Raw genomic sequence first — 7,644 nt, 5'->3', positions numbered from 1 at the left:
TGACATTATACTGATCATTGTATGTGCATTATTTTTGTTATGCGCTTTAAGAAAAACGCCCCGTTCAGCCTTTTTCTCATTTCGTTTGGCTTTAACAATATTCTTTGATGTTTTGTTGAGCAGCCTTGTGTATTTCACCGTAGTACTTAATATGTTGTGGCGGTTTTATTATTTCAATTCCTAATATGAAATATTCGTGTATCGGATTAGCAATTTGAAACATGTTTTGAAAGTTATTTTATCATTAAGGACAACCATGGATACCATTGACGTCAATTCATCGATCACAGATCACTGATCTGTACAAGTTTCATAGCATTTACATAATCCGGTTGCAGAAATGATGTTAATTCAATGTAAAATTAATTCTAAAGAAACAAATACACACTATATTGCATTATTAGGCTAAACTTGATGAGTTGAGTTTAGCTGTGAAGTTTAAATCAAATGAATAGAACCATGATAGGAAAAGGTAATTGCAATTGCGTATTTGACACTTTCTGGTATCGTCATTTATATAAAATATGGCAATTAAAGTACTGATTTTATGAAAAGGGGTTTTTGGAGGGGGGTTTGCCACTCTGACTGGCGCATTCAAAATAATTAAGCGTCGTTACATTAGTAAAACATGAAATAAAGCATTATATATGCTTTCCGATTTTATCCACTATAATCTCAAAAACACGCAAACTTTATTCTTTCAAATGAATATATCTAAAACATATTTATGAACAGATAATTGCCCTGCTATATTTCAAAAGCTTGATATCGTCAGATCGGAAGTAGTTCTATGTAAACGGTTCTGTTTTCCGACAGTATGTTGTCAGGTCAGCACAGTGCAGACTGCTTGAATATTATATAACTTTAGGTAATCTAATTGATTGAAGAGCGTTGAGACATTGTCAATTGCTTATTTTTGGCACTTCCAAACTGCATATTCCCAGTAGGTAATCGCCATGATATGTTTGCCTTTTTGTAATCAAAATTAAGTCTGGGTAGGCTGTAACAACATAACTTTAGTAAAGAACATGGGCTTAATTTCGTCTATTAGTAATAGTTTAGAGAAGTCGGGGAAACAATTGCTATCAGTGTATTGTAATATGCTATTTGCAGAATGAATTTTACAAATGTTCGTTTGCCAATCGTCAAATACTAGTTTCTAATTTGAAACAATGGTGTGATAATTATATAGTTGGTAAAACTATTTTACCACCTTACTTAAGCTATACATGCAAACTCTCTATGAAAATAATTTCATCCAACTAAATAGCCCTCGTAATAATCCAAACGAAATATAATTACAAAACGAAATGCGTCGTTTGTAAAACATAGTTTGCTATTTGGAAAACCTTCATACATCTTTGTCCTTATGTTTCGAAATAACAAAAAGTATTGTTATCTCGATGACAAACATGAACACACAGAGTCAATGACCTGACAAGATCCATCTCCTCGATCTACAAGCTTCTAATAATGTAATACCGTATTTTTATTAATTGATGTCTAGCACCTGTAAATTAAAATGTAATCAATATAGTATGTAATACATTACAAATACTACGAAGACCGCATTTAGAATACTAGTATATAGTCAATCCCAAACCAGTTTGATGTCGGGACTCTTTTTTCATCGTCATGACCGATATAAAGGACAAAGCTTTAAGCTTAGACATTTTGTATTTTTCATAACACAGATTGGAAGCTGGGCCCGTCCCTTAATCAATCTTATTTGTTTTGTTAATGTAAAACATTTTTGAAAAGTAGTGCAAACTATACGGCGTCTTATCTACGTATCAAATACGCCATAGCTTAGTTTATTGCTGGTCGTTCCAAGGCGGTTAATCAATCATACATCAATGACAAAATACATGTTTTTGTTTATTGTTTGTTGACTTGTAGCGTCGTGGTTCCTCTTGTTTAGGTGTGTTTGATCTTGATCATTGCGCCTTTAAACAGGGTTAATGTAAGTCAACCTGCACGCTGGAAAACAATGACTTTGAAAAGACAATGTGACAACAATGTTATAATTTCTGAAATTATCTTTTTAACCGGAACTTGCAGCTTCACTTCCGAATATTTTTTTATTGAGTCTTTTATATCAAACGTCAGTGTATATATGAACTCAATATGGATGTTTACAATGGTAAAATAATAGTTTTTTAATTGATATATCGTTTCTTGTTATATTTCTCCAAGCACGTTTGTTTACTCGCGGCTTTCAGAGAAGTGGATCGACGTGAATTATGGGTGGATTAACAACAGGTTATGGTAATGCAAAACTGTTGGTCAATGGACAATATTTATCCAAAACAGATCTACAATATACATATTGGATTGGAGATGGATATATACCAATATCTAAATCTGGTTGTATCCATCCTGCGCATTCAAGGTGATTAATAATATGGTCTGCACCTATTTGACATCGCTTAATCAACTTGATTCAAGTCACATTGGAAACATTACTCATCCACATGATTCAGTCGAAGTAAACACATTCAACATATGCATACCAAATTTTAATAAAACTCATGATCATTAACGAACTCCTTGTAAAGAACATTTGTGTCTATTTTTGAAGTTCAACCAGTAAAGCTGCCGTTGACCACATTGTGTAATAACAAATTGCAAGTCGCGTTTTCAATTATCTTTACCGTTTTTAGATTTAATACTACCGATCAAATGACACAAATTGTCGTCTTGTCAAGCGAGCTCAATGATGTCAAAATTAATAATCTCTCACAATTCAATTGGCAAGCAGGAAGTAGAACGACATGTTTCCAAAAAATATGGGGTGATTAACTATCTATATGTTGATATAGAAATTCAGGAAGAGATTAACATAATAATTGTTTAGTATTTGTATATGGTATCTGAAAAAGGCAACGATTTAAGTTTTTTTATTATATTCATCGCTACATTACATTCAAACTTACAAAAATATGTGTTACAAATCATTAAAGTATTTTTTTATGATATCACATAAATGGACAGCAATCGGAGTTCAATCACATTTAGATGGATATCCTTTTAGTGTGAATTCAAAAAGAGGAAATAAAAAAAAAACACCAAACCGGTTTAACCTCACTTGCGTTCTTGATTAGTTTTTATTGACCGTGCCTAGGCGGAAACCCCTATTTACCAATGACTTGTTGCGTTGTGGCTCTTGTTTGCTTTTTGCTTGGCCTTTTTCCTGGTGGTATTAATCCGGCACACGGTTCAATGTTATTCTACTGAATTTGTACCTGTAGGTACCATTGTATTTTTTAACCTATTCAAGCCTTCCTTCGAAGAACATATTAATGTTGACAAAACAATGGTTTGAAATATCTGCATTTTTAATACTCGATTTTCTGTGTGTATTTATCACAATTCAACTGGAGATTTAAATAACATGCATTTTTCCAAATAATATAGAAAAGATTGGTTCACTGCATATTGCAAATGTAATGTAGCAGAAGCTTTGATCTGTGAAATAAAACAATGAGAGGCAGAGACGCAGTTTCATTTCAAACGTTTCGTTTATCGGAAATAATACTTTGTAGTCAACTTTGATATGTCATAGCAGATTGATAAAAGAACGAGACTTTCAATTGATCTGGTACGTTATGAGTTTATAGAGTGATACAATATGATAAAACTAAGAGATATACACTTTGTAGTTGATAATACAGTTTAGTTTAGTTTAGTTTAGTTAAAGAAAACAGTGACATCGCATACCCAAACGCTTCTTAGTTTCTGGTTTAATAATTCTTTTAGTATTGTACATCGCTTAATCCAATGCAATTATACATGGACTAGTGTATTTATTATGACTGTCAATGCACAGTTCCAACTATGCCCCCACTGCAGTATTCGTAGTGAAAGTCAGCAAGATCTCGCCTCGGGATTGTTTTGATTTTTTTTCAAAGTTCCGGTTATCGTGTTGAATAGTCTTTAATTCAAATGGATGTTGCAGACGTAAATAATGTTTGAAAATAGTTTTCACATATTCATGTGCATTTCGATTTTGCGACGCGAACAGAACTAAAAATAGTCAGCATTAAGCCAAATTTACATCGCTCAGCGTTTTGTTATTATGAAACAGAATCAGATTTTGTAATCAAATCAGTTTGAGTAGTGTTCATCAATATTTATATGAAAACTACAGAAACAATCACAGTAGGCAAAATCTTAAACATAAACCCCGTTTAATGACATAGGGTCAACGCCAAATACATAGAGCACAAACATTATCAATCACAAACCAGAATCATAGAACAACAGCACAACACTCAACAAACAACACAGTGCATGTATACTTTATAAAAATAGGGGTGTTTATCAATGATTGTTAGGTACCACCTTGGAAGTCATCAAGTCCATGAAGGACACTTGCAAAAAAGGAATGTGGGTGATCACTGTTCATGTATTTGTCAGGCGATGTATTACACCTTCGTTAGTATGATATAGTTTGCTCAACGAAAAAAGTATCATATCTACTTTGTAAAGTATGCTACTTATATATTAATTATTGTAACAGTTCAAGATCTTACATAAATGTTGCTTTTGTGGATAAGCTATTTTGGAAAGTATTTAAAAATGAATACCCGCTACTGCAGAATGCAAATTGTAAACGGTCGGATCATGAATTGAACTGTTTTATATTAAAATGTTAAAATCTTCAGTCAATGCTAATCTTGCTGAAACGCCTTTTCCACCAAAATTATGAGCAGATATCGAGAATAGATACAGCCAATTGACCTTACGACAGCGGCTTCTAAGCCACGCCCCCTGATATCAAGGGAGCGAACTCTGTCTATGTCCGTCAAAAAAAAGAGGAAGTGATGGCGTCTCGCGTCGTTTCGCTTTCCGATATTCCTGACAAATTATCATAAATGTGACATTACAATGCGAAAAAAATAGAAGTCAAAGGAATTTGTAATTGGCTGCTACATCGGAAGGCTCGATATATCTTTAGAAAATGACGATATCTAACATTGACGGGGTGAAATCTATCCAAGTCAGAGAAAATCGGATAGCCGCCATGTTGTCAACATTGACATCGATACAAAGGAAAAGCGTGTGCGTGACGCATACTGTAAATGCAAACAAGGGTAAGTTTAACTTTTAATAACACCGGTCCTTCTTACAGTATTGTTGAATTAAAGATTAAATCATCGCACAATATGAGTAAAACATAAATGGCCCGAATGGGGAACCCGGAAGTGACATTAAATAACGTTACATGCCAGCTATACAGTTTAACCTTGTATTCTATAGTATGAGCAGAAATGGTTTATTGGAGTTATGCATAAAAAGTTTCAGTTCTAAGCGATTGAACACTCCCCCTTATGAATAATAATGTAATAGTTGACAAGTGACAATCGTGGGTGATACCAATCTGTAACTTTTGCATTGCTCAAACATTCACATGCTTTGATTTTTGTTCTTACAGAAATTGTGGAACATGTTCACACACTCTGGCTGTAAAAGTAGACCTGGGAGGAAAATTGCCCCCGGTGTGGGGCTCGAACTCACAACCACCAGAACACTAGCCCGGCGCTCTAACCAACTAAGCTGACCGGGCAGCTGGTTCTAACCCACACACACTACCCTCCCCTCATTTACCGGTTAAGGCTGGTGGAGGGTCTCCTGCTATTTACCGTTGACACCATTAAAGTATTCTGATTGATGGAGATAAGGAAGTCCCCTTATTGGCTTATTATTGTCTTCAACAAGCCTACCGCAACAGGGGACCTAGCATAAGACCGGAAACCGCCACCTCCCCCCCCCCACACACACACATGATATTTGCCAGTCCAGGCAATGTCAACCGCAAGAGAAAACCAGTGATGACAAGTTTTACAATTAATCGGTAGGACCTATTTTAAAGCTTTTTATAACATTTAGTTTTACTTTGCTGTACAAAAGTAATGGACTATTTGTCCAGAGAAAAACAACAACCACAAAACATTAGCTATTATCTTGTCAATATTTCAGTATGATATACATGTAGGAAGCAAACATCAAAGGCAGTAGCATTTACAGCTAGTATTAAAATATTTAACCATACATGTAACTGATTTATTTTAATATTGGCATCTTTTATTTATTTCAGGAAAGTGTGGTCTTTTGAAGAGAGTTCTTGAAGTTGTTCAGCATGTTGTTTTGATGGATTCTTGGAAGGATGTACCTCTATGATGTTAGCTTCAGTTCTGGATTATAACACCAGTTGTTGCATATTTAATATCAGATTTATTAAATACATTGTTGTTTTGCAAACATTACTTAAACTTTGATATTTCTTTGGTGTTTATGTATGATATTGTAGGTGAATATCTCTTTATTGCAATGGCAAATATATTTTAAAATATATAGCATTAGCAGAAGTTATTTTTCACTGTTAAAGCTGCACTTTCACAGATTGATCACTTTGACAACTTACACAGGATTTGATTTATCATATTTTGGCTCGGAGAAGTTTGCTTTGTGATTTATATATTAGGTCTTAATTTAAAGAATGCCAAAATAAGCCGATTCTGAGACAAAAAGTGTCAAACTAGAATTCTGTGAGAGTGCAACTTTAAGAATACTATTAATCGAGTGTGCATGTGATCCGGACTCTGAACATTGGATCAGGATGAACTATCATTAAATATTGTAGATTTACGTAAATGGCCCAAAATATAAGAATAACAATGAAAATATGTACATGTTTGACTTGTTCTTTATTCATAATAAGTCTAAGTCTTTACAGCACATGTTTGGCAGAATCAAGTTCTAATGAACATAATAATCGATTTAAATGTACAGTGAAATAAATTGTTTTATACAGAAAATAATACCTTAACGATTCAGACCGATCTGTTCTCGTATTTTTTTGGTGGCTCAAATATTTATCTGAGTTTTGGAGGAGGCCTAGCTGGTGTGAGCTGGTCAAATACAGTAGCTGCTTGAGGGTCAGGGTTTTCTTGATTGGATTTCCCGTCGACAAAGTGCTGATATGAAAATAAGAAATCTATGAAATGTGTCGGAATGACAGCTACAAAAGCCATTGTTTACATAGGATCCATACGAGAAGATGAGATTCGGAAGCATGCGATGGTTCGGACAAAAATTTAGTTGTACGATATTTCCTGATTTACTTTGAAAGCAAAGCAGTTTATAAAAACTACATAACGGTATCAACAAAAATACCTCTATCTTGAATGAAATCAATCGTGTCCATGTTGAACCTGATATTAAATGGCCATTAATGCCGATTTGACAACACAAGCCAAAGTATAAATGTACGATGTTTATAGTTTAAAAATAGTAACACATATTTAGGTCATGCACGGACAATTTCAGTATTAAATAAATTTTGAGCGGATTGAAATAAGTAGTTTTGTTCAAAAAAATACTTTTGTACAGACGTATGGATGTTTCGCCTTTGAACGATCTTTCAAAATTTCCAAGTTCAGCTGTTGATGAGGTCTTCCACAGAGTCTGATTCAGCACTTGCATTTTTCTAAATAACTCGCTGGTTTCGAATACGGAACGAATTGGAAGCCATCTTTAGTCGGCCTGGTTACCTTGTATCCGAATTACAAGTGCCATGACAACACCTTTTTACCATAATACTTAAAAAGGCGAGGAATTGTCAGCGCATGTATATGACGG

The 7,644-nt window shown here is 34.2% G+C and overlaps 2 long non-coding RNA genes across 2 annotated transcripts; one reads left to right on the top strand and one right to left on the bottom strand.

Annotated features, from left to right (window-relative positions):
* The first annotated feature begins 4,811 nt into the window (after positions 1-4,811).
* Positions 4,812-6,693, top strand: LOC128209386 (uncharacterized). The gene is made up of 3 exons (XR_008256990.1): positions 4,812-5,096; positions 5,438-5,857; positions 6,101-6,693. It is a non-coding gene; the product is annotated as an uncharacterized LOC128209386 (long non-coding RNA).
* LOC128209387 (uncharacterized) lies at positions 6,065-7,307 on the bottom strand. Its single transcript, XR_008256991.1, has 3 exons — positions 7,180-7,307; positions 6,828-6,980; positions 6,065-6,197 (listed from the first exon to the last, which is right to left on the bottom strand). It is a non-coding gene; the product is annotated as an uncharacterized LOC128209387 (long non-coding RNA).
* Positions 7,308-7,644: the final 337 nt, after the last annotated feature.

Source organism: Mya arenaria, chromosome 11 (genome assembly GCF_026914265.1).
Source record: "Mya arenaria isolate MELC-2E11 chromosome 11, ASM2691426v1".
In the NCBI taxonomy this organism is placed as follows: domain Eukaryota; kingdom Metazoa; phylum Mollusca; class Bivalvia; order Myida; family Myidae; genus Mya; species Mya arenaria.
Note: the sequence above shows the minus strand (reverse complement) of the source record. Positions and strands in the feature narration are given on the sequence as shown.